General features: G+C 37.7%; 1 protein-coding gene across 7 annotated transcripts in view; it reads left to right on the forward strand.

Annotated features, from left to right (window-relative positions):
- The first annotated feature begins 7742 nt into the window (after nucleotides 1–7742).
- The window catches only part of GUCY1A1 (guanylate cyclase 1 soluble subunit alpha 1), a 76797-nt gene continuing 56612 nt past the window's right edge, over nucleotides 7743–27927 (forward strand). For 2 of the 7 annotated variants that reach the window (XM_072621338.1, XM_072621345.1), the window contains exon 1: nucleotides 7831–8026. The gene's annotated coding sequence lies outside the window, so the exon portion shown is untranslated. Of the gene's footprint in view, nucleotides 8027–8122; nucleotides 8284–8399; nucleotides 8482–27927 lie in introns of those variants that run through there. The other 5 variants (XM_072621339.1, XM_072621342.1, XM_072621340.1 and 2 more) reach the window with 5 other exon arrangements.

Raw genomic sequence — 27927 nt, forward strand, 5'->3', positions numbered from 1 at the left:
ATCTTATTGGAAAAACAACTGACCTGGAAAATAGATCCAGGAGAGACAATTTAAAAATTATGGGACTCCCTGAAAGCCATGATCAAAAAAAGAGCCTAGACATCATCTTTCATGAAATTATCAAGGAAAACTGCCCTGATATTCTAGAACCAGAGGGCAAAATAAGTATTCAAGGAATCCACTGATCACCACCTGAAAGAGATCCAAAAAGAGAAACTCTTAGGAGCATTGTGGCCAAATTACAGAGTTCCCTGGTCAAGGAGAAAATATTGCAAAGAGCTAGAAAGAAACAATTCAAGTATTGTGGAAATACAATCAGAAATACAATCAGTTTCTACATTAAGGGATCAAGGGGCATGGAATATGATATTCCAGAAGTCAAAGGAACTAGGACTAAAACCAAGAATCATCTACCCAGCAAAACTGAGTATAATACTTCAGGGGAAAAAATGGTCTTTCAATAAAATCAAGGACTTTCAAGCATTCTTGATGAAAAGACAAGAGCTGAAAAGAAAATTTGACTTTCAAACACAAGAATGAAGAGAAGCATGAAAAGGTAAACAACAAAGAGAAGTCATAAGGGACTTACTAAAGTTGAACTGTTTACAATCCTACATAGAAAGGCAATATTTGTAACTCTTGAAACTTTTCAGTATCTGGGTAGTTGGTAGGATTACACACACACACACACACACACACACACACACACAGAGCACAGAGTGAATGGAATAAGATGGGATCATATCTTAAGAAATGAAATTAAACAGTGAGAGAGAAATATATTGGGAGGAGAAAGGGAGAAATGGAATGAGGTCAATTATCTCTCATAAAAGAGGCAAGCAAAAGACTTTTCAGTGGAGGGTAAAAGAGGGGAAGAGAGAGAAAAACATGAAGCTTACCCTCATCACATTCAGCTAAAGGAAGAAATAAAATGCACACTCATTTGGGTATGAAAACCTATCCTACAATACAGGAAAGTGGGGAAGAAGGGGATAAGCAGGGTGAGGGGGAGGATGGAAGGGAGGCCAGTGGGAGGAGGGAGCAATTTGAAGTCAACACTCTTGGGGAGGGACAGGATCAAAAGAGAGAATAGAAGAAATGTGGGGCAGGATAGGATGGAGGGAAATATAGTTAGTCTTACACAACACGACTATTATGGAAGTCATTTGCAAAACTACACATATATGGCCTAAACTGAATTACTCACCTTCCCAAAGGGAATGGGTGGGGGGGGGGAGGGATGAAGAGAAGTTGGAAGTCAAAGTTTTGGAATAACTGTTGAGTATTGTTCTTGCTACTAGGAAACAAGAAATACAGGTAAAGGGGTATAGAAAGTTATCTGGCCCTACAGGACAAAAGAGAAGATGCGGACAAGGGAAGGGAGGGATGTTAGAAGAGAGGACAGATTAGTGATAGGGGCAATTAGAATTCTCAGCGTTTGGGGGTGGGGGGAGGGGAGAAACTGGGAGAAAATTTGGAACCCAAAATTTTGTGAAAATGAATGTTAAAAGTTAAATAAATAAAAGAAATTAAAATTAAAAAAAAGAAAATCAAGTAAGAAAAACAGAGAAAAAAGGGAGAAAAGAAATGAGAATGACATAAAAATATATTGAAAAACAATTTAACTGCTTGCTAAAAGGGACTCAAAATGCTGAAGAAGATAACATCTTAAAAAATAGGCTAACCCAAATGGCAAAAGAGATCCAAAAAGCCAATGAGTAGAAGAATGCCTTAAAAAAGCCAAATTGACCAGATGGAAAGGGAGGTCCAAAAGCTCAAAGAAGAAAATAACTCAAGAAGAAAAAGCTCAAAGTGAAGAAAATAATTCTTTAAAGATTAGAATAGAGCGGATGGAAACTAATGAGTTTTTGAAAAATCAAGAAATTATAAAGCAAAACCAACAGAATAAAAAATAGCAAATAATGTAAAACATTTCATTGGACAAACAACTGACCTGGAAATAGATCCAGGAGAGACAATTTAAAAAATATTGAACTACCTGAAAGCCATGATCGAAAAGAGAGCTTAGACATCATTTTTCAAGGAATTATCAATGAAAACTGCCCTGATATTCTAGAATCAGAGGGCAAAACAGATATTGAAAGAATTCACCAATTGCCTCCTAAAGGAAATCCCAAAAGGAAAACTCCTAGGAATATTGCAGCCAAACATCATAGCTCTTGGGTCAAGGAGAAAATATTGCAAGCAGCCAGGAAGAAATAATTTGAGTATTGTGAAAGCACAATCAGGATAACACAAGATCTAGCAACTTCTACAGTAAGGGATCAAAGGGCTTGGAATATGATATTTCATAAGGCAAAGGAGCTAGGATTAAAACCAAGAATCACCTATTCAGAAAAACTGAGTATAATACTGCAGGGAAGAAAGGGTGATTCAATGAAATAGAGTACTGTCTAGCATTCTTGATGTAAAGACCAGAGCTGAATAGATAATTTGACTTTCAAACACTAGAATTAGAAGAAGAATAGAAAGGCAAACAGGAAACAGAAATCATAAGGGACTTTTTAAAGTTGAACTGTTTACATTCCTATGTGCAAAGATAATATTTGTAACTCTTGACACTTTTCTCGGTATTAAGGTAGTTGGAGGGATCATATACATATAGAAAGGGTTGATATCTAAAAAAATAAAATTAAGGTGTGAGAGAGGAATATTGGGAGGAGAAAGGGAGAAATGTAATGCTGTAAAATATCTCTCACATAAAAGAGGCAAGAAAAAGCTTTGTCAATGGAGGGGTAAAGAGGGGAGGTGGGAGGCAAAGAGTGAACCTTGTTCTCTTTGGATTTGGCTTAAGGAGGGAACAACATATACACTCAATTTCATATGAAAATCTATCTTACCCTACAGGAAAGTAGGGGGAAAGGGGATAACTGGGAGTGGAGGTATGATAGAAGGGAGGGCAAATGGGACGAAGAGGTAATGAGAAGCAAACACTTTTGAGTAGGGACAGGGTCAAAAGAGAGAATAGAATAAATGGCGGGGCAGGATAGGATGGAGGGAAATGTAGTTAGTCTTTCACATCATGACTGTTATGGAAGTGCTTTGCATGTCTGCACATGTATAACCTATGTCAAATTGCCTACCTTCTCAGTGGGGATTGGTGGGGAGGGAAGAAGGGAGAAAAGTTGGAACTCAAAGTTTTAAAAATAAATGTTAAAAATTGTTTTTACATGAAACTCGGAAGTAAGACATATAGGCAATGAGGTATAGAAATCTATCTTGCCCTACAAGAAAAAAAAAAGGGAAGAGAAAGAGAAAAGGGAGGGGTGTGATAGAAGGGAAGGCAGATTGGGGGAAGGGGCAATTGGAATCCATGATGTCTTGGGGTGGGTGGAGGAGAGAGATGGGGAGAAAATTTGAACTCAAAATCTTGTGGAAGTGAATGTTGAAAACCAAAAATTAATTAATTGAAAAAAATGAAAATTAGAAATTGAAAACATAAAATGGAGGAGCTTATATTTTATCATTGAGGTAATAAGAAGCCACTAAATGTGTTGAATGGGATCAGATACGTACATAAGGAAAATTACTTTGGTTGGTAAGATAGTTTGGAGTGGTGAGAGATTTGACCAGTATTCTCCCAATTTCCAAGCAGGGAAATTTTAAAAGTCTCCTAGCACAAGACTTGCAGATCAAATTTCTCTATTAGCAGGCTAGGATTTGAGGTCTTTACTCTAGTCTCCTCCATTGTCCAGGACTTAATCCACTGCATTTGGGTTTTTTTGAAGACTGTTCCAGAAGCTTTGATGAGACAAATTGACTGGCAGGCAAAGCAGTTTCATTAGCCTCCTCTGGGTCAATGTCTAATATTGATGAAGTAGCAAGTATTTATTCAGTTCCAATTATATTTTAGGCACTGTGCTGGATGCTAGGGATACAAAGATAAAAGCAGAACAAAGTCTGCCCTCAAGGAGCTTACAATATAAGGGGAAATAATGGGGTAGTATTCACATACATAGGTATATGTACAAAACATACACAAGGTAAGGGTTGGTGGGTATAGTAGCTGGTGTGTGAGAGGAGAAAGGGGTGGAAAAGACCTTAAGCAGAAGAGAGCATTTGATCTAACTCTTGAAGGAAAGCAGGGATTCCAGGCATAACATTACTACAGGTAGCTGTTCTTTGATTTTTCTTTCATGTGTGTGGTGTGTGTGTGTGTGTGTGTGTGTGTGTGTGTGTGTGTGTGTGCATGCATGTGGGTACGCATGCTTTGGTAGAAGCCTCTTTGCTTTCGAAACCCTTAAATTGTTGTATAAATGATATGGTTGCTATTATTAATTATTTATAAACTTCATTAGGATCTGTTTGAAGATTAGCAGAATCATTGCAACACAAGTTTGAACAATGTGCTACCAGCATTCCTCCTAGTGCATATTCAAACACAAGCCTGGTGCTGTTAGGAAGATGTGTGAGGTCCCCTCAGACAGGGGGCATTTTGCCTTAATTTAATTGTAAGTAGGGCTCTGATATTACTGTCCAATCTGTAGAAATTGTCTCAGCAGTCCTATAATACCCTGCAAACCTTGAAACAGTCACAAACATGTTACAAAACAAAACAAAAAACTATCACATTTTTAAAGTTAATAGCATTTAGGGAGGAGTGGTTTAGGGTTGGAATAAAGTTGTAAATACCTCTTCCATTTGTCCATTTTAAAACCCACTCTTTTGAAGCATCATTTCAAAATAATCACTTGTTTTGGCAAAGAAAGATGGGAAAACATTCCCATCATCATCAGAATCTCAATTCCAAACTTCTCTATGAAGTGCCTGAATAAAAAGAAAATGTTTACCAGATATAGAGATAGAGTCTCATGCAGAAACCTTAAATTATTCTTGTTTGTCTCAAATGAAGCTTCAAGTTCCAGAAGGAGCATTTCAGAGTACCAGGCTAGCCATAATTATTATCAGTGACCAGTCCAAAAAATTCCCAATAAAATTTATTTAAATTAAGTCAAAAATAAATAAGATTCTCTTAAAGGGGGAAAAGGAAAACAAAGGAGTTGAAATAGCATGAAATGAGAAAAGAAAGGCATCAAAGAGAACAAAAAATAGCTTACAAATAGTTTATTTGTAATTTCCTGTTATTATAATAATATTTTTTTCTTCCTCCTCCATCAAACATACTAATGCAATCAAACGAAATGTATACAGAAGTGATACCACAAATTTACAGAGAGAATGCTCAAGTACTGGTCCAAAGTGCTGGAATTCTCTAGTAATGTGCTTCTGTATCTCATCCCATAGAATTTTAGAGCCCAGAGACCTTATATGTTATCTATTCCAACTTCTTATTTCACAGAGAAGGAAAATAATGTGAGATCACTGAAGCAATTTGTCCAAAGTCACACAATTGGGAATCATAGATCTATGAATATACTCAAAGCAGTCTTAGCAGTCCCTTACTCTGCCTCTCATTTTACAGATGGAGAAAATAAAGCCTTTCACGCTTAAGTCAGCTGCTCAAATCACTCAAGTGGTAGGCTAGGTAGCAGTACATAGGTTCTGTGATACCATCTCCACTACTGCTTCTACTGTGTCCTGCTGCCTAGAGTTATTCAGATGAATGGCTAGACATTATATTTGTAACTATTGGGAAATTTTCCACATATAATAACGATCTTAGCACCAACGGTTTAGAGCTCTAATGAGCTCATTTCACAGATAAGAAAATTGAGGACAATAAAGTGACATGGCTCCAACAAGCTTATATAGGCAGTGGAGATGAAGATTCAAGTTTACACCCTCTAATTCTGCATTCTGAGTTCTTTTTACTCTTTTTTCACACATGAACCTAATAGATTAATAGCCTGTGAGCTTCTCTATTATCTACCAATATTAGGAAGTTCATGGCATGAGTAAGAAGACCTGGATTTAAATCTTGGCTCCGGCTTTACTGTGCACTCTTGGGCAAGTCTATTAACCTCTGTGGACCTCAGTTTCCAAAAACACAAAACGTGGAGATTGAACTACATACTGCAAGAACAGATAAGAGAGAAATTCCTTCCAGTGTGAGAGAATTAGGGAAAACTTCATGAAGAGATATTTGGGTTTGAAGGGCTTGAAGAATGGATAAGATGTCAACAGGCAGAGGAAAACGTAGCATGGTGTAGGCATGATTGGAAAGACAGATTTGAAGAGAGAAAATTTGAATGCAAATTCTTGTTGTTCCATTTGCCTGTTGAGACCTTGGGTAAATATCTTAAGCTCTCTAGGCTTGTTTCTTGAGGGCAGGAAGAGGGCAGAAAGGAATATATGATCTCTTAAAATTTTCTATCTCTAAATTCTATGATGGGGTGGGGGAAAGAAGGCAGCGAATTATGTAAGGAAAGACTTTCAGACACAGAAATATTGGAAATATTAAGTAGGTTAGCCTCAGCAAAGGAATATGTAAGGAAATACAGTATGAAATGAAACTTCAAAAAAATAATTGAAAGAAGATTGTGGAGGATTTAAAATGGAGGTTTTGAATTGGTATTCAAATTTCCAATGAGATTTATCTTCATTTGGCAGGGAAATACTGAAGTTTTTAACAGGGGAATGATAAGAAAATCCTTTTACATTAGGAAAATGTATTTGGCAGCAGTGTAATAGGGATCTGTTAAGACTGGAGACAGAGAGATCTACTAGGAGATAAGTAAATCTTTCTGAAAAAGATGACTCCCAGGTCAGTGCTCTTCCCGTCATAACATACAGCCTGTCCAGTATTTCTTAATGCTCAAATTAAAAGGAAACATTTTAGAGCACTCTGAAGGCATAGTGGGTATAGGAGGCAGCATCAGGAACAGAGAAGGCCTGGGATTGTATACTTTTAATGCTCTCATATTTTTTCAGGCATTAATAATCTGTGCCTGCAATGATCTGACTTAATTTCATATTTTGCTTCTCTATAATCTCTACATATTTTTGGAGCAAAAGCAAGCTATTTGGAAATCAAAAGAACTCTCTCAACATACTTTGGAAATTCAAACTCTGAATTCACACAGAGTCTAATAAAGAGATAGAGGACAATATACATTCTTGGAAAGGATTGGTGACCACATTCAGCAAGTGAAATGATATAATCAGTGTTTTCCTCAGGTGTAGCTAGAATGATGACAAAATGCTTTGACAGAAGTGACACTTGAGGGAGATTTTTAAGAGGGAAAGTTGTCACTTAGGCAATGGGAAATGATATTCAGTTTGGATATTACTTACACCCAATGCACCCTTCAAACACTAGTATGACATTAACAGAGAAGCATCACAGAATCAAAAGGAGGAAAAGGACCACCAAAGTTTTCAAATCATTATGTCTTCCCTTGTGTGCAGGGGGAAATTTTTCTGTTTTAACTTGACAAAAAATACAATGGCCTGCTCATTGTATCAGATTTCAAGTAAAGGTGGGATGGCTGAGGGTAGAGAGATGACAGCATTGAGAAGCAAAGGTAAGACTAAAAGAGACTCCACATGTCCTCTGAGAGAGGAAAGTCTTAGGTTGAACTTGGAATTCCAGGCCAAGTAAAAGTCAATGAAGCTAAATTCATAGCCCAGTTGCCATAATGCTATTTGCCACTTAAGTGAGTTAACTGGAGCTGTTCAGAACCACTACAACGTAAAGGAAGAAGACATAATAGAGTATGTTGACGCTGGCTTCTGGTTTCCCTCCACTCTCTTCCCGGTCTTTTTTTTTTTTTTTTTTTTTTTTTTTTTTTTTGGTCCTTTGATTTTCCCCCTCTATAGAGTGGTGGCTGGGATGGTTGATCTGGCAACCCAGGAGAGCTCGGTTTGCTTTCTCCTAGCAGAGGTTGGTGGGTGGAGCATAAAGCCGGTAGAACAAAATACAAGTTTCTGAAGTGAGTTAGGAGACTGGGACAGAGGGAGTGAGAACCCAGGGGAGGCAAAACAGTGAGGAAAAACTCTTCCCGCCAAGGGAGCAGCCTTAGCAGAAGGAAAGCTGGGGTGGATGACCAGAAGCAGAGCAGCTGGCCAAAGAGCTAGGAGAGAGTACGGCGGTGAGTGCAGTATGGTGAGTGGCATTCCTCTGTTCCACGTCTAAGCCTGAAGACTTACTTTCATTTTTTTCTGTGCTTGGAGAAAAGGGAGGGTCCAAAGCTTATAGTGTGCAATAGGACAAAGAGAAGGCTGCGAAGTGTCTGAGTGTGTGTGTGTCACTTACACACACGCGCACAGACACAGTGAGATAGAAACAGAGAAGGCAGGCTTCGGGAGAGCTGGCAATCTGGTTGCTAAAGGGTTCTCCGTTCTCTGCCCGCCCAGGATCAGGTAGGGTGAGTGACTTTAGTGCAAAGCCCCAGGAGGGGGTGACTAGAGCAGGTATCCTAGAATCCTCACTCTCTCCCCTTCCCCCCTCCCGCCCCCGACGCCCCTCTGCCATCCAGGGCTTGCTATCAGGTTTGGTGGATTGCATGCCAAAGCCGCCAGTGATTCGGGATTCCGGTTCGAGGTCTGGGAAGACATAAAGTAAGTAATCGCTGCTCAGCCCACTCTGGGGTGGCCTCCTGAGCTTAGGGTTCTCGGGTTCCGGGTAGAACGCCTTCGCCCAGTCCCTTCCCTACTCCTGGCTCGACTCGAGCTCGGATTTCAGCGCCTTCCTCCTGCCCTGGGAAGCCTCCTGCCCAGCTCGGCCCTTGTGCGGCCCTAGTAGTGTCTGGTTCCCACGCTTGGGACAAGGGATGAAGGAAAGAAGGCAGTGCCCAGGCACCATGGATCAAGTCTGGGGGGGGAGGATGAGAGAGGAAGGGGAGGCTTGGGCCCTAGGGAGATGAGGAAGGGGACTTGGGAGGCTCTCGGCGTCCTTGCCATCCCCTCTGACCCACTCTGGGTAACTGCGCTCGGGGCTCGGCCGTGGGAAAGTGCTGCCCACGCCCGGGCTGCGGCTCCAAAGCCACTCCGGACTCTTCACTCCCACAGCCTAATTTGAGGGCAAACTCACGGTCGTTTCCCCGGGGTTGATCCCAGCTCTCCTGCCTGAGGAAGCATACGAAAATAAGTCCCTTAAAAGGCGTCGCGAGGTTCTTTGCACCTTTGAGTGGGAGATTTATGCCCTGTGTGCGAAGCTTCTGGGTTTAGATAACCTGCCAAGGAATGAGCTGCTAGCAACTTCAGATTTTCGAATGTCCGCAGCCTTGTGTAAGCGAACCAGCCGTCTTCTCCAAAAATGTAAAGGCTTACCTGCGCTCTCAGCTAACCAGCTTTTCCGATGACAAGAAGGGCAAGGCTCAGAGAGATGAAAGAGCTTTCAAATGGCCTGACAAAAGTGAAATTTTGGTTTGGGGTCTAATTTGGTGCTTTGGAGACAAGCAGGGTGGACATCGGTATGTCACGGTTTGGTGCTAACACTGAAAAACGGTCTTATTTGAACGTTTGTACAGTTAGGGTCTGCAGCCCCGGAAACCTGAATGTAATTCTGTTAACTTCACGCACTTCTCCGTTGCCTTTTTTTCCCTCCCCCTCCCCTCCCCGCAATTTTTGGGCATTTTTACTTAAAGTTTTGAATTCCAAATTCTATCCATTCCCCCCACCCCCCGAGACTGTAAGCAATCAGATATAGGTTATACCTGTGCAATTATGTAAAACATTTCCATTTTAGTCATTTTGTACAAGAAGAAAAAAGTGAAAATGAGAAATAGCATGATTCAATCTGTATTCAATCAATACCAGTTCATTGCTTTTTGTTTTTCATTATTGCATTTTTTAAAAATAGCAGTTGCAACATCTTCATAAAAACCCATCTAGAGGGACTATTCCTTTGGCCCCATTGAGCATATTAGAGGAATCTTGTCATTTTCTGACTCCTTGAAATTCTGGACATTTTGAATAATAGAAGCTGTTTTAGAATTTGATGTTTCAGGGATGAGACTTCAGCCTAGTTGTGCCAGGGACTACCTGTTTCTGTCTTTGAAAAAAAGTTTCTGCAAACTCCACCTGTGTTCCTGGAATCAGTGATCAACATTTATTGATAGAAACAGCTTTTTATAGCTTCTTCACATATAGAGCTAATCTGATGCTGTTTTATATTTACTTATATATTAAAGTGGCTGCTTAGAGTGAAACTGAATTCCAGTGTTCCTGGAGTTATAAGTCAAAACACCCACAACCTCTTCCCCCCGCCCCCATCTGTAGTTCAAAATCAGCAACTACTGAATTGTATACTTCTGAAGGCCAAGCAAATTTAATGTGTCTCGCAGGGTATTGGAGTCTTCTTGTCATGTAGGACTTTTCTGAACAGGGAATTTTCATTTGGAAATAAATAATCCAATCCACAGACATAAGGTTTTCAAGACTAAAGGCATGCTTATAGTTGTTAAAATAATGAATTATCATTGTGCTATTACTAAGGAAAAGCATGTTACATGAAACATTCAGTTTGGAAGATTTTTTTTGAGGTCTTAAAATTGGGTTACTTACAAAGTGAAAAGTCTGTGTTGCATTTTAGATACAGAAACACACAAAAACACATTCTGGTTATCAATACCAAGAAAATAAAATTTTTGTCCTTTCTGTAATAAAACTTTTAAAAATCTGGTATCAGTGAAAGAATTACAGCCCTTATATTTGGATTGAAGTGTTACATAATTAAGGCAAAAGCTCAATGGCCTCTTATTTCTTAGGTGCTGGAATTCCTATTGCCTTGGGAGATCCAAAGCCAACTATAACTGAGTGTTAATGAATTGTTGGCGGATCAGGAAAGTTAAACCCTGCCCATGCTCCAACTCATAGACACACACACACACACACACACACACACACACACACACACACACAGCTAGTAAGTATATATAGGGTACCTATGGGTGTGTATATGTGTGGCTGAGGTGGAGGGACGGAGCAGTATTTGAACCCAAATCTTCTCTTCCACAAGTAATATCATGTTTCCTTTCAACTGTAACAGTAATATGAGGAGAAATGTGATCTGATTCAATTTTTATTAAACATTCATTGCACATAAAACATTATTTTCTGGGTGGTTGGGAGGATTGAAAGTTTAGAAGAGAAGTTTCTCTGTCTTTCCCTGAGAAATGGCCACACACACACACACACACACACACACACACACACACACACACATCTGAAACATAAGCTAATATGTCAGCACATTATGGAGATGTAATTAAAGGGTTCTGTGAACTTTGGAGAGAAAGCTTATTACTTACTAAATCAATTTGTGAAGGTTAGCTCCGGGAGGTGGTATTTTAAATGGATTTTAAAGGCGGAATCTGTACAGTTAATGCACTCAGATGAAAAGATAAGCTCTGTGATGTCTGAATGTGAGTTGTCACTACTTTAAATATTTTTTCATCCTCTCTTTTTGGCATAATATGAATATTAATTTAACGAAAATATTTATTTGATTTTGGTATTAAAAACTCATATTTATATAGTGCTTTGAGTTTTGGATCATAACATTTAGATTTGGAAGAGATCTTAAATGTCATTGAGTCCAAACTCTTATTTTACAGATAAAAAAAACAGATCTGGAGAAAGGAAGCAACTTTACAATGTGTTTTCCCCATACAACCTTGTAATGAAAGAAGTACAAGAGTCATCTTCACTTTGCAGGCGAAGAAACTGAGGATCAGAGGAGCCGAGCAATATACTCAGTGCCTCTCATATTTACAAATAGAGAGTCACCAGGAATTTGAACCCAAATCTCAGTAGTCTTTCCGTTTCCCTGTCAATAATGGTTGGAGAATGAGATAGAAATTGTTTTATGGGTTCTTATTTCAGTTCTATCACTTCACGGTTGGTTTTGAAAGTCTGTTTCAAAACTAATGTCACAGTAGACTCTAAACTTGAGTAACAAGCAGTAAAACATTAATGTAAGCCATTTAAGTGACTAATAACAATTGTATAAGCAAGTACAACATGACTTGTCATAATCACTTGATAAGGTATTTTAGCTTTGTCACAGATATTTCCAAAACAAACTGAAAAATGTGAAGAATCTGAAAACAAACAAAATAGTATGGTGGTAAGAATACAAGACCTGGAGGTCAGAAGACACTGATTCAATTTCCAACTCTACTGCTTAACTATGTATACTAAATAGAGCAAGTAATTTAGTTTCTTGATGGGCTTCAGTTTTGTCCTGTACAAAATGAGAAGAATAATCTCTCAAGTCCCTTCCAGAACTAAATTTTCTATTTAGTTGATTATGTGAGCTCTCCCATGACACTGAAAATGTACACAGATTATCTGATGAAATGATATTTTTTTCTCAATGGCAATTGAAAATTATTTGCATAAATAAGGAAAGAATTCTGATTTTTCAAATATTAGTCAATTTGAAATGATAGAATTAAAATATTTTAGATGGCTTCTATTTAAAAAATCATAGGATTTAATCTAAAAGGGCCCTTAAAGATCATCTAGTTCAGTTGCCATAAAAAAAACTGTCCAGAATAACTATGTACTGTAGCCACCTTCAAAAATATTAAGAAATAACAAATTCAGAGCTGGAAGGATCCAGAGCATTGGTTTGGAATCAGAGGAACTGTGTTAAGGCCTCAGACCTACTTCTTTCTCTGAGTGACCTTAATAAGCTGTGCCATGCCCTCCAAGCCTCAGTTGCCTTACCTATAAAACAAGAGGGCTAGACCAGATCAACTTCAAGATCTCTTTCCCAGTGTAAAGACTATGAACACTCCTTGTTTTACTTACTAGGAAACTCAGGGCCAAGGAAGTTAAATGATGTGGACACTGCTTAGGGTAAAATTGAATTCTTGTTGCATGACCCTGTTGCTCTAACTAACCCACTTTTACAGGCTTTATAAAATTGAATAACTAGTTATATATTCCCTTAGAGCTGGGGCGACATAGACTCATATAATCCAAAAGTGTAAATTCTTTGGGATTATTTCTTTCTTTCTATTTGTATCACCAGAGTGTAGTACAATACCTGACATGTAGTACATATTTAAGAAATGCTTGTTGATTGATGGGTTGTTAGATATATTGAAGAATCCTTTAAATTTGTCCTGTCTAACCTTTATTCACAGCTTTGTGATTGGCTAGCCATAATCATTCATCAGTGATATTCAATTATTAAATATTTACTGCATGTAAAGGATTGTCCTGGGTGCTAGAGATCCAGATAAAAAAATAACATGATCTCTTCACTCACAGAGCACACAATCTAATGGAGGAGGAGAGTAATTGCACATGTAACCAAAAAAGTAGTATATGAGGTAGCAGGAGGGCAAAATTAAGCCAGCAAAGTACCAGGAGAGGTGCAATTTTAGGAGAGAGCATTTTCACCTGGGAGGAAGTAGCGCAGTTATGCCTCTGTGGTCTTGGGGTCTAAATTTGGTCTTACCCCAAAAAGGGACTTCTACAGAATGAGATGAGAGGGGATTCTATTCTAAGCAGCCTGCTAAACTGAATACCAGATGACATTAGCATCCCCCTTATCATACTTAACATTAATTAATATTTAATATAGTTAGCATGTCTATAGTGCTTTGAGGTTTTTAAACATTTATATAAATATCATCTCACTTGATCCTCACAAAAGCCTTGGGAGACAGGCATGATTAAACTAAATTAAATCACTTTGCAGGTGGGGAAACTGAGGCAGAGAGCAATTAGGTGAATTTTCAGGGATCATACAGCTAGCAAATGTCTGAGGCCACATTTGAACTCAGTTCTTCCTGAATTATTAATGAATTATGATAACAGGTTGAAACAAGCAATATGTGTGTGTATACCCCCAATGTCCTCTCTGCTACTAGAGTTGTCAGGAAGATGTTTTAAGTTAATTTATATAAGACAAGCTTACAAATCATTACATTTATATCTCCACTGGTTTACAAGAATTCAGGTAATCAGCTAACATTTATTAAGTACTTAATATGTGTCATTCAATAAATTAAGTCCTGGGAATAAAAAGAAAGGCAAATGCGTTCTCTGTACCAAGGAGCTTACGTTTAAATGAGGAAGACAATAGGTAAACTACTAAGTATATGCCAGTTATATACAAAGTAGATGGAAGGTTAATCTTAGGCAAAAGGTGCTAACAGCTAAGGGAACCTGCAGAGGTCTCCTCTAGAAGATTGCATTTGACCTGGACCTTAAATGAATCCAGGGAAGCCAAGACAGGGAGGTGAAGAGGAAGAGAGTTTTAGGCATGGGGAACAGAGAGGCAGGAGGCAGAGTCTGTTATATGTGAAAAACAGCAAGTAAGTCGATGTAACTGGACTATAGATTGTATAAAGGGAATCAAACTATAAGACTAGAAAGGTGGAAGGGACCAGATTATGGAGATGTTTGATGCCAAACAGAGAAGACATTTTGGTTCTAGAGGTAATAGAAAATCACTAAAGTTTATTGAGTAAAGGAATGAGCACAGTCAGATCTATACTTCAGAAAAATAACTGGAAGCTGATTGGATTGGAAAGAGGACAGGCAGATATCCCAAGTAGAGGATAATAGCAATAGTACAGGGGAGAGGTCATGAGGGCCTAAAACTAAGGTAGTGGCTGTGTCAGTAGAAATAATGGGATGTAAATGACACGTTGTGACAGGAGAAATGACAAGATTTGACAGAGAATTAGTTATATATAGTGAATGGGAATGAGATATCGAGGTTGACACCAAGGCTGTGAGCTGGGAAGACTGGGAAAATGATGGTGTGCTCAACAGTAATAAGGAATTTGGGAAGAGGGGAGAGTTTGTGGGGAGGAAAAGTAATAGGTTCTGCTTTGGACAGGTTGAGTTTGAGATGCTTATGGGACATTCAATCTGAAATGTCCAAAAGACAGTTGATATTGTGGGACTATAGCTCAGGAGAGAGACGATGACTGGATATATGGTCTACAAATTATCTGCATAGATACAGTAATTGAACATAGGGAAGCTGAGGAGATCACCAAAGGAAATAGTTTTAGGTAAAAAGAGAAGAGAGTCCTGTATAGATCCCTGGGGCAAACCCTCAATGTGTGTGTGTGTGTGTGTGTGTGTGTGTGTGTGTGTGTGTGTATGTGTGTGCGCATGTGTGTGTGTGTGAAAGAGAGAGGGAGAGAGAGACACAGACAGAGAGCATAGTACACAAAACATTAAATTTTTTAAAAGATGAGAATAGGATGATCAATTGCTCTAGGACCATTTTTACCTAAACTCCACCAAAAAAAGAGATATTAATAACACATATAGAACTTTAAGATTCACTAAGCATCTTATCTCTTTTGTGCATCACAATAACTCTGGGAGGTAGTTACTATGGGAATTATCGTCAATTTATAGGTAGAGAAACAGTCTCGGAGGAGAGAAGTGACTGCCTCATAGTCACACTGCTAGCAGCTGTTAAAACAGTTTACAAATTTCACTATCTTCACAATTTTGCTGAGGACTATACTCTTCCCCCACCTCCCACCATCTTAAGTTTTCACCTCATGACACCATATTTCATGCTTATCTCATATGAGAGCAATGTTGAAAATTCATAATCCTCCTTACCATTTCATAATCTACAATAAAATGGTTGCTGTGTATAGACTCCCACAATATAACCTAATTCTTCTATTGAATGCTCCTTTTTGTCAATTTTATTTGCCTCATTGCTGATGCCATAGCACCACAGATTTTTGCTTATCTGTTTTCAGTTAAGATGCTTCATTGAGTCCTCATAAAATTTCTTTGGCTTATCTCTATCTTTATTTTTCTCAGAAAAGTTATTTGAAACATGTACGAATATCTATTTAACAAGGTTTCTTTTTTTTCTGCTGGGTTGTTAAAAGATGTGTAAACTACAAACCAATCTCATATAAGATATTTGAAGACCAAAAGAAAGTTTTTAAAGAAAGGTTTAGGGCATAACTGTGCTTAATGCAAGGTCAGACATCTACTTTATAAGGACAGTCCTGTTTTATTCTCTCATAGAATGCTAATACTATTTTGGAAAATGTCTTGTTTTTGGCTTTGATTTTAAATTAGGGAAAATCTCTTGGATTCATCTTAGGACCAAATACCAACTGCAGAGAACTAGACATCCTCACTTTTCTGGTAGAAGTTCCTGCTAAGTCTCATACTTGGTATTTGCTTAGTTCTAGCTCCTTAGTTGTGTATTTGGCTGACAATGCTGTTGGCAGCTTAACTGTCTTACGGGGGTGGGGAACCTGTGGCCTTGAGGCCACATGTGGACTTCTAAAACCTTGGGTGTAGCCTTTTGACTGAGTCCAAGTTTTACAGAACAAATCCTTTTATTAAGGAGATTTGTTCTGTGAAGTTTGGATTTCAAAGTGCTGCTCTTGAGGACCTAAAGGGCCACACATGACCTTGAAGCTGCAGATTCCCCACCCCTGATTCCTGCCAAGTCATGCTACAAGTGTAGAATCCTAAGACCTAGAGGTGATATTTTCCTCCCTTAACCACCTGCCCTTAGTTTAGTCATACTCATGAGATTGCTTATGCTTTAACTACTGACCACAAAGCTGGGGAGGTCCTTTTCCTTTCTCCATATTTCCCCATAAGAAAAAGTTACTAACTGAATACCAGGATAATTTTAGCTTTAGGCTTCAAGCATTTCATCTCTTTTATCTTTCTTACCTTGTCAAATATCTGCCCCTTCTGAACTTGCTTTCTCTTGTTGACTCATAGTTTTTATTTCTGATTGGTATATCCAAAGCAAATTATTCTAGTTGGATTATCTTGGCTAGCTCTGCCCTTGGTGCTGAAATTACTTCTTCCACCCATGGCCTACCTAGACTATCAATGTACCTTTTGGAAACAAAAAATAATTCAACAAGCATTTTTTAAAATCCCTAATACATTCCAGGTACTGTACTAGGATGTGAGAATATAAAGATAAAATGTAATGGCCTTTGTCTTTAAGGAACTTCTTACATTAGGAAGGCCATTAGATTAAGACTCTATTGCTAATCTCTTTGAGCCATAGTTCCTCTTTACTTACATTTGGTTGCTATCATGCATTTCTGTATGAAACTGACTGCTCCTCTAGATCCTGTGTTGATTGGCTATCAATCAACTCCCCACAAGAAGTTGGGAATTCATAGACATAGATTATGGACTGTGAACCCTGTTAACTTTTCTCCATTGTCAGATATTGACTCCAATCAATACCTTTTTTCAAGATGTTAAGTCATTGCACAATACTGGACTTTAATATATTGGGGAGTAGTGGGAAATAAGCTTAGAGAAGTCAATTTGGGCCAAATTATGAACATATTAGGGAGTTTGATTTTATGCAGTAGGGAACCAGGTTCTCCATATAAAAGATGTTTAATAAATGTTTGTTAAACTTAATTTCTCAAGAAAGAGAATGGGTAGCATGACTAAAGTAATGTATTAGCAAGATTAATCAGGTAGTGTAAGGAGAAAGGTTTTGGAGAAATTAAAGAGAGGAAAATCATTTAAAAGGTGATTGTGATAATCTAGATGTGTGTCAATGAGGGACCGAACTATGGTTTTCATGGTAGAAATTGCAAGCAATGTGCAGATTAAAGAGATTTTTTTCTACATGCTTCTTATATTAAAATTTTATACAATATTTTAATGCCTTTAATAATTTCCAAAAGTTTCTAGAAAGAAATTATTGTGAAATTATATTTAGTTATTAAAGTGAGATCAGATTCCTTAAAAGTCAGCTGGTTACTTATTACCTGCAGTGGTGGAGTTTTCTTTACACTCTTCAAGAGATATTTTATGAAAGAAATATCAAGACAAATTTTTAAAAAGTAAAGAAAAAACTTCATGGAGCTGATCCAACCATTCTGGAGAGCAAGTTGGAACTATACCCAAAAGGCTACAAAAATGTGCATACCCTTTGACTCAGCTATGTTGCTTGTGGGACTGTATCCCAAAGAGATCATAGAAATGGGAAAAGGTCCCACATGTACAAAAATATTTATAGCAGTTCTCTTTATGGTGGCCAAAAACTGGAAATTAAGGGGATATTCCTCAATTAGGAATGACTGAACAAGTTGTGGTATATGAAGGTAATGGAACACTATTGTGCTATAAGAAATGATGAACAGGAAGACTTCAGGGAGGCCTGGAAGGACTTATATGAACTGATGCTGAGTGAAAGGAGCAGAACCAGGAGAACTTTGTATACAACAACCACCATAGTGTGCAAGGAATTTTTCTGGTAGACTTAGCACTTAATTGCAATGCAAGGACTTAAAAAATTCCCAACAGACTCTTGAGACAAAATGCTTTCCACATCCAGAGAAAGAACTATGGAACTGGATGGCAGAATAAAGCAGAACATTTTCTTTTCCATTTTGTTTTATTTTGTTTTATGGTTTTTCTCATTCATTTTAATTCTTCCATGCAGCATGACTAAGGAGAGAATGTATTTAATAGGAATGTATGTGTAGAACCTATACAAGATTGTATGCCATCTCAGTGGGGAGGGAGGAAAAAAGAGGAGAGAGGGGGAAAAAATCTAAGATATATGGAAGTGATTGTAGAATACTGAAAACAGATAAAATAGTTTAATTTTTTTAAAAAAGAAAAGACTCCATGGTTTGTGGCCCAGTAGTCTAGAAGAATTGGTGCTACCATTGCCCATGATGAGAAAAAAGAATAAGACTTGTTCTGGTTGGGCCCAGAGGGAATAAGTAAGAAACTGCAGATTCATATTTAGGTTTCTTATAATTAAAACCTTCTTAACAATCTGAACTATCCAAAGTGTATTTCTCTTTATTAGAGGTCTTTAATCAAGTGCTTGAATGGATTTTGTAGTGAAGATTATTGTTTCAGGTATGAGTTGAAATGAAGAGTCTTTGAGGTTCCTTCTAACTAAAAGTCTGTGTCTAGTTATGAAAATAGAGCATATTTTTGCCGGGAAATAGAGGCATATTCAATTTTGCACATGTCAGGTTGGAAATGACAGTGAAGCATTCAAGTAGAATTATCTTATAAGCAATTGAAAATGTGAGAATTAAAAGAAGGTAAGAATTTATTAAGACTAAAGATACAAATTTGGTTCTCATCCACATGGTGCAGAAAAGTTTACAGAGGGATTGACCATGTGTAGAATGAGGAGCAAAGGTTAAGAACAGTACTCTTTGATGGATATACCCAATTTGGGGTTAGAACAGGAACCAGCAAACTAGACATAAAAGGAATAATGAGAAATTATGACAGAGGATTAGGAAAATACTGCTACATGGAAGCTAGAGGAAAAGAGAAATTCAAGAGGACTAGGTAGATAAGAATGACAAATGTCAAAGAGAGGTTAAAGAGGATGAGGACTGACTGAAAAATCATTGGACTGATTACCTTAGCTGGAATTTCTAGAATTATATCAAATAATACCGGTGACAATAGAAAAATCTGCTTACCATTTGATATTAGAAAGATTGCTTCATTTTTCCATTATAGATAAGCTAGATCTTGATTTTAGGTAATTGCTACTTATCATATGAAGACAAAGTCATTTTATTTCAATGCTTTTAAACGTTAATGTAGCTAGGTGCTACATTTGTCAAAAGCTTTGTTTTGCATCTTTTGCTATAATAAGATTGTTGCTACTTTTGTTATTATTAGAGTCTATATTTTGTAGTATTCTTAATATTGAACCAATTCTGGTATTCCTGGTATAACTCTAACAAGTCAAAATATATAACCATTTCAATATATTGTTAAATGATTTCAATATTTTTCAATGATATTCATTCTAGATATTAGCCTTTTGTTTTCTTTTTCTACTTTATTTCTTGCTGGATTAGATATCAAGACCATATAGTCTCATAGAAAGGGTATCATGGGATGACATCTTTCTTTACTTTTACAGACAATTATATAATATTGTAATTAATCAGTCTTTTGGTAACAAATTTCAGTCTCCTAATTTACATTGTCAGGTTGGGTCCAATAGTAAAGTTTCTAGTATTCTGAGTTCTATGAGTGGCAAACCTCCTAATATTGTAGCTCATGAGACCTCACCAGTGTGCTTCCCCTGAACTAATTAGCCAGTAGATTTAATTTTTAATAAAAAGGATTTACCTGAATGGCATGGCAAAAAGAGTATGTACAAAGCACATCCTCAAAATACCTGATGTGCATTCTTCCACAAATACACACAAATTCTATAGGAAGAACACACACAAATGAAGTAAAATCATAGTTAGCACATGTGCAGGGAGCAAATGTAACCAAAGCAATTCCCAACACTGCAACTATAAAACCCTGATGTATTTTATTACTCTAAAGTTCCATCTTAAAATTTGCTTCAGTCTGAGAAATCAGTGATGGGTGAGATACTTTCCTACTAGGTTGAGCTGGCTTCTGATAGGTAAAGTGTTTCAGTCTGATAGGTCAATCCACTGCTTGGCTGGATCAAGGAGGTCACTTAGTTAGAAAGCTGGATCCACACAAGGTTTAGCTGCTACCATGCAAGATTGGTTATATTGCTCAGTTACTGGGGTGTAGCTGCTCTGGCTGGGCTAGCAGATTACTCGGTCACTTGACTTTCACAAGGTGAAGCTTCATTGATGGAGTCAGTCTACTGGATTCCCTGGGCTCCCATTTGAATGGTGAGCTCCAGTCTTCAATATACTCAATGCCCTCTCATGACCCAACCATGAGAGGAGGTTCCTGCGGACTTGTATGTCCTTCTGTCCTTGTGTGCCCTTGCTTTCTCCTATTGGGTTCATTGTACCCTGCTCACCCACTGAGAAGTGTGAATATGAACAATTAGTCCCAGTTCTGGGGGCTTTAGTTCATGCTAAAGGAAGGGCATAAAGTGGTCTCCTATTAGGTCAGGGTGAATGTGTCTAGGTCTTTGGATATTTGTTGGGAAAGATCATACTAGCAGCAAGGGAGTAGGGAGGATGCATCAATCACACTTTAATAAGACAGAGTGCAGAGATGGAGGGTATAGAGGCAGATGTTTCGGGGATGTCCAGAAGGAAATAAGATGGAAGAAGCAGTTGGGCACATAGAGTCACTTCCATAACTGTGAATTATAGTTGGAAGTAATAAGGCAGTATGGACCTGTGGTGAGTGCAGGAATGCTTGAGGGGTATGGTTTGGGAGTACCATTCCTATAGGGGTCTAGTGGAGGGGATGGTTGGGATATATCAAGCAGGGTGACCCTCATGGCTATGTTGATATCATGAACTCAACTGCTGCCTAATTCTTGCATTCACTCTATTTCATGAACATAACTTTCTTCTGATCTTTTGAAGTTCATAAGGTTATAACCTTTTAATCTTCCACCTAAGAGCAGGGGAAAATAGACACAATGGAGACAGAAGCAACAGAAGCAATGGAGCTTATGTTTGACTCAAGGAGGGAAGACCTTAGGCCTCTCTCCACAGGGTTTTTAATTGGTCTTTCATCACAGCAGAGGATCAGAGATCAGATTCAATGGATTAGTGTTTTTCATGTGAATGAGCAGTTCTAGCTCAGCAGCCAAACAAAATATCTTTTCTTCACTAGTCAGCAAGCTGATGGAAATTCGGCAATACAGAACTGGACCCCTCCATTTCATGTCATCACAAGGTTACAGAAGCACGTTTGCCAAATGCGCATGCTCTAAGACTTGACCTTAATTGACCAACACTTCCATTACTTTTGTAAACCTAGTATTTACTGCTATAAGCCCTATTCCTAACGCCATCAGTGTAGGACTCTGCTTAGGGGTGGAGATGAATGCCCTGTTTTGCATGAGGGTTGGTAAGAGCAAGAGAGCTCCAACCTTCTTCAATCTTCTTTGAACTTTGAATTGCTTTGGGTGCTTCTGGTTTCCATCTTCCATAGCAAGGATGAAAGAAGCCAACCCCATTTCAGGTTGCTGAAGGAAAATACTATAGGAAGGTATGAAGGAGCTGGCAGTCTCCATCATGTCCTTGTCCCTAGCTTACTACACTAGAGACTTCAGGAAGTTTCCCCTTGAGTAAGATCTAGAACTCTTTCTCTTGGTTAAACTGAGTTATCTTGCTCACAGTGGGAGAAGTCCTTAGCTCTGTATTGCCTGGTATACATTCTCCTATGCATAGCTTCTCTTATTTCTGTTTTATTATAATCTGGATTAATGGGACTCTTCTACATGTGTTCATTGTGGAGCTGATATTTGGTGGAAATGGGGTCAAGTCTTGGATAGAGAGTTTCAGGTCCTACTTCTTTCCAATAATCATACAACAATAAGAATTAGATTGAACATGAACATGTCCCCTAAATTAAGGGTGTTTAAGGGAGCAGATAGATATCATTCTAGCATCTTATCATCTTCCTCTGAGGAAAAGAAAGTGGCCTCCATTCCCAAATTCTTGCCCCTCCTTCTGGTGGGAACTAAAATTTCCCTTAGAGAAGAGACTACGGATTTTTTTTTTCTGTCTCCCCACACACTGTGATCTCAAACCACACAGTGGTTACCCGCATGCTACATTTGGGGGACAGCTCTCCCCGTGTCTCTCTACAGTACAATGCCTGGCACACCTCCAACAAGAACCCTTTTTACCACTGTTACTTAAGTTGAAAAGCTTAAAAAAATGTTCATGGAAAGTAACAAATATGTCAATATATGCTTCAGAGCATAAATGCTAGAATTAGGCCAAAGCCAAAATTGTCACATTTTCCTTTCATAATGTAAGAATATCTTTCAAGATTTCCTTAGACAATCACTCAGATTTATGTACAGAACTTGTGGGTGAAAATTCTCACATTCTTTGTCCTTAGGGATAGGAAATTCTTCGTTGGTATACATCTTAGAGTTGTTTTAATTTCCTGCAAGTGCAGACCATTATTTTACAAAATTTAAGTAGTTTTGAGATCTTTAGATAGGGGTGGCAAGGGACAGTGGGGGCAGGGAAGAAGTGGCTTTATTTGAGACAAGATGCAGTGAAGAGAAGTCTGAAGAATTTTGTCATTATGATTTTCCCCATTTCGTTACGCCTCAGTCTCTTAGAATTACTTGTTCTCCTCAAGGCTGAGCTCATATCCTGTCTCTCATGGTATATCCATTCCTAATCCCTAGACTTATTAGTCCTCCTTCCCTTTGTAAATTACTTTGTAATTATTAGTTTTGTTTACTACTTTTATCCCCTATTAGAATGTATGTTTTGAAATGCCTGGAATCATTTGTCCTTTTTTTCTATTTCTGTGCACAAGACCCTAATTTAGAGTCTTGAACTGTAGTGTCTATGGGTGTGTATACATATATGCAATATAAATTATAGAATGCTTGTGAATAGCAATATGTTTCATGTAAAACCCATTTTATTCACAAATTGTCTCCCTACATCAGCCACTTAAAAAATGCTTTTTTTTCCTAATTGGCCATATAATATTTGGAGTTTTGACATAAGTGGTTAGTTAGTAGACCTTATAGAATGATAGGGAAATTAAGCAGCATGTCACAATGAATTACCAGTGATGAAATAACTTTTTTCAATTATCTCTTGGAACCCCCTACCATACATACTTCTATTTTTTTTTCCTTTTAAAGTATATAATGCACAAAACTTTTAAGGCCAAACCAACTAATCTAATTTATCTCATGTTTTGGGTCTCAGTCTGTTAGAATTGCTTTAGATGTCCTTGTATATTCCTATTAATATTCCAGGAATGCTTTATTTCCATTCTTCTTGTCGTCAGTCAACATTCATTGAACATGTGCAAGTTGTTTTGTGGCATAAAATCCATTTTATTCCAGTATCTGCTAATTTCATTAAAGTCCATTTGTCCTTGAAGACCATGGCGAAGTTTTCTGCTGCTCTTATTTAAACTGGTCATCACCTTGCCTCACCATCACAGATCTTCTCCTTACTATTGAAAGAACATGACTGCAGGCTGTACAGTGTTTTTATAAAACACTAAGGATGGGGGGAAGATATACTTTGAACAGTTCTGTTTTCTGAAATGGTTTCCAGGAATCTGTTGCAAGGAAAAGTAATTACATATAAATATCATCCATGTAACCATTAATTATGAGTGAATTTAAGTTGTGAATTCCCAATTAACTGTAGTGTTTGCCATATGTCAAAAATGCTTATTTGCATTTAAGGAAACAAATAATATTGTAGATACTTCAAAATAGTAATAAGAAATAATTTCTACTATGCTTCACTTGGAAATGCATATTACTTTTCTACATTCATTTTCCTTCCTCACTATTATTTATTTGGGCTGACAATAGCGATCTTGACTTTTTTTGACTTGCTAAAAAAATTGAGGTATTTCAAGTCAATCACTGATAGTTTTGTATAATATTGGGAAAGTTATTAACCTTCTTGGGGCTTCATCTTTTCTATATGTAAGTAATGGCATTGTGATAGGTGACCCCTAAGATTCCTCATAAATCTAAAAGTTTATTTTAGGTCCCTTGTAGATTTATTCAAAAATGGGAGATTTTGACTCTTCCCAATCAAAGTAATAGTTTATTAAAGATTATTTTGGCCATGTATCTTTAAAAGTTATGTTGTTTTATCCTGTGTACTGTAGCTATATTGGGCAAAGAAGAGGCATGAATATGAATTCTCTATTCATACACTGTCTTTGCTCTAGGCAACAGGGCATACTGTCCCTGAAGCATGAGTCATGCTAGGAAGAAATTTACATGGGCTGAAAAATTAACCACATACAAACTGCAGTTAGAATAAGAGGCATGTAGATAACTGAGAGCTGAGTGTCATCAGTTTCCCAATGTATTTTGTTCCTGGCTTTGACAAAGTTTAATGACAACCAAATGATTTATAAACATAGGAGTAACTAGCACTGAAAAACTAATATTATTTGTTTTGCTTGACTCTACAGATTTATAACTAGTTTTGTTTTTCTTAATGGGAGAGGAACTAGGAAAGGAGAGAATTTGGAACTGAAGATAAAATAAAAATTTTTTATAAAGAGATTCTTTAGGTACACAGAAACTTAACTATTCAACTTCATGTAATCAAAGGTAATATTTTTAGCATTTCATATTTAATATCTGAATAGGAAAAAAGAAACATTTGGTAATGGTAATGAAGGGTCTTTTCCATCTGCAAGTTGGCAGTTAGGACATGCCCAATACCATAGAATAGTTTGAGTCAAGACTTTTAAAAACTGAAGTTAATAAAAGACAAAAAACAAAAACAACAGTCCTTTGCACCATATACATTAAACACATTTAAAGTAGCATACTCCTATAATTCTAGCTACTGGGGAGATTGAAGCTGATTAGTCTCTTGCTTAGGAGTTCTGAGCTGTAGTGGGCCATTCTGGTAGGGTGACTGTATTAAGGGATTAGGGAACCTGAGTGGTACAATGGATAGAGCACTAGCCCTGGAATCAGGAAAACTCAACTTCCTAAGTTCAAATCTGGCCTACAGCACTTACCAGTTGTGTGATCATGGGGCACGTCACTTAACCCAGTTTGCCTCAGTTTCCTCATCTGTGAGATGAGTTGGAGAAGAAAATGGCTAACTACTACAGTATCTTTGTCAAAAATGCCCTAAATAGGGTGACAAAGTCGGACGTGACTGAAAATGACTGAACAACAAAAACTGGGGCAATATTATGTTGAACCCTTAGGAGAGTTCTCATAATTAATGTCCTCAGGGCCACCATATTGCCTAAAGTAGCGCCAACCCAACCAGGTCAGAAATGGAGGGGTCAAAATTTCTCTGCTGATCAATAATAGGATTGGGTTTATGAGTAGCGCCTTGTAATGTTAATGGAATAGAAGGGTCTTCCCTGTCTGTTAATAGGCCTATATGACCTGTTTTGAGCCCTGGCCCAGCTCACAGCTGTGATATAGTCTGAGTCACATGGAACTTGAATCACATGGGGCCCAAGTCACATGGAACCCATTGTGGGAGGAGCTTGCCCAACAGAATTTTAACTGAAATAGAATGTTGGGGAGAGAGAAGCAAACATGAGCAGGTGAAGGGAAAAGTTTTGCCTAGGGGAACTTGTTTTGTGGGGAGGCCTAACAGAAAAAATGTTTAAGATGTTGGCATTCTCTGGATTGGTGATAAGTACCTTGCTAAATCTTACCTTCTGGTATCCTAACAGTGATGTTCTAAATAAATATTTTGGTTTTGCCTTTGAGGAAGAGAGTTTATTGTATTTTGTGAGTCTACCCTGGAAATATGTATGCATATTCATAGCAGCTGTTATGGGTATCTCACCGGCATTACACCCCTGCACTTCCAGCCTGTACAAAATAGGGAGACTCAGGCTAAAAAAAACCTAATAGATTATCATTTTAAAAACAAGGAAGTTGATTTTACAAACATTTCTCAACTTCCTTCATAGTTCTTTTTAAGTTAAAGTTTTATTAACTTAATAGTTCTAGATTATGTTGGCTTTTGATGAGATAAAGTAAAAATAAATTAATTTTGTCCATTTTTGTAAAAGAAAAAAAATGTCACACCAGATCATAGACAGCATTTAGGGGACTAACTCTGAAGCGTCAGGAAAGAATGAGGTCACAGATCCCTCAGGATCCAAAGAAATAATTAGAATTTGAGTCGTTAGATTGCAAACCCACTAAGGGAAAGGAATGTTGTTTGCCTCTTTTTTTATCCCCATGGCTTAGCACAGTGCTTGGCACATAGTAGGTACTTAATAAGTGTTTATTTACTGATTAACCTATTGAATATCCTAGTTTAAGGTAGGAAAGAGATCAAATCCAAAAAAGTCATACAAAGGAAGATTTTGCAGATTAGTCCTTTAGATTTGGAATAGAATTACAGAATGTTAGAAGTAAAGATAATCTAGTCCATCCCATTCATTTTCTGGATGTGAAAACTGAGTCCAGAAAGGTTATGTCAATTGCCTAATGTCACTCAGTTAATTTTGCATTACCAGGTCAAGAATCCAGATCTCTTGACTTGTAGCTTATGTAGTCAACCAATAACTAGGATTCATATTCCAGGAGACAAGAGTCAGAGAAAAAAAAGGTGAATGAAATATGCTTGTTCTCTGCTCTGTTTTACATTGTGTACCTTAGGGTTATATTTGCTCACTGTAATTACCTTACCAGAAACATCTGTTACTGTACCTGTGATTGGGGTAGAGACAGAAATTTACATTTAAGTTCATAATTAAGCCACCACTTTACAAATAGTTCAGTTTCTCTACATAGGTCTTATTGTATACTTGTAGTCACTTTGAAATGTAGAAAGAACTAGTGAATGAGGAAACTAAGATTAAAAGACAGGTATTTGACATTCAGATCCATTGTCTTTTCTACAAAACCTGATAATCTACATAACAATAAGTAACTACCAACACAAAATTATATAAGTAGGAAAAATATTTGAAAAATCAAATAATTTGATTCTTTGGTGAGTCTGTGATATTATCAATATTGGTATTGCCTCTCCAGTGGTGGAGATCATAACCAATCCATGCCTTCTCTTCTTGAGTGACTCTTGTCCTCCCATAAATCCTTCATAGGCATTTCTCCCAATAAATTGTAGATTTCCCCTTAGGTCTCTTGACATTGCATGGATACCAATGGAGCACGCAGGTTATCCAGACACTACTTTTGACTCTCATTACACGATCAGCTGACCTACTATTCAAGTAATACATACTTTGACAATATCCTTTACACTGATTTTCGGGCACAGTTCCTGTTTGGTAATATGTTGCAGTCTACTCCTGTTTACCATGTGTCTCTCCTTTGCCCTTTGAATGACTTTCAATTGAATTCTTCGGAGCCTCTAATATTCAGTGACTTATGGCATTCAATTAAATACTCATTACCTGAAGAATATTCTTGAAAATTACAGGCCTTTGTTTCAGGGAGAAGTTAGGGTTCATTAAAAAGGCCATGCAGTTTTCCAAAGACAATGCAGCTTGTTCTATTTCTGTTCAATTCTGGGCCCAGCTCATTGTCCAGTGACAGTGTCCGTCCATGCTATACATATTGATTGATAGGCCAGTTCTGTGATCTAAAATAAAATATAATTTATTTTAAATGCTATTTCAAAAGATTTAATATTTTCCTAG

The sequence above is a fragment of the Notamacropus eugenii genome, chromosome 6 (genome assembly GCF_028372415.1).
Source record: "Notamacropus eugenii isolate mMacEug1 chromosome 6, mMacEug1.pri_v2, whole genome shotgun sequence".
Classification (NCBI taxonomy): domain Eukaryota; kingdom Metazoa; phylum Chordata; class Mammalia; order Diprotodontia; family Macropodidae; genus Notamacropus; species Notamacropus eugenii.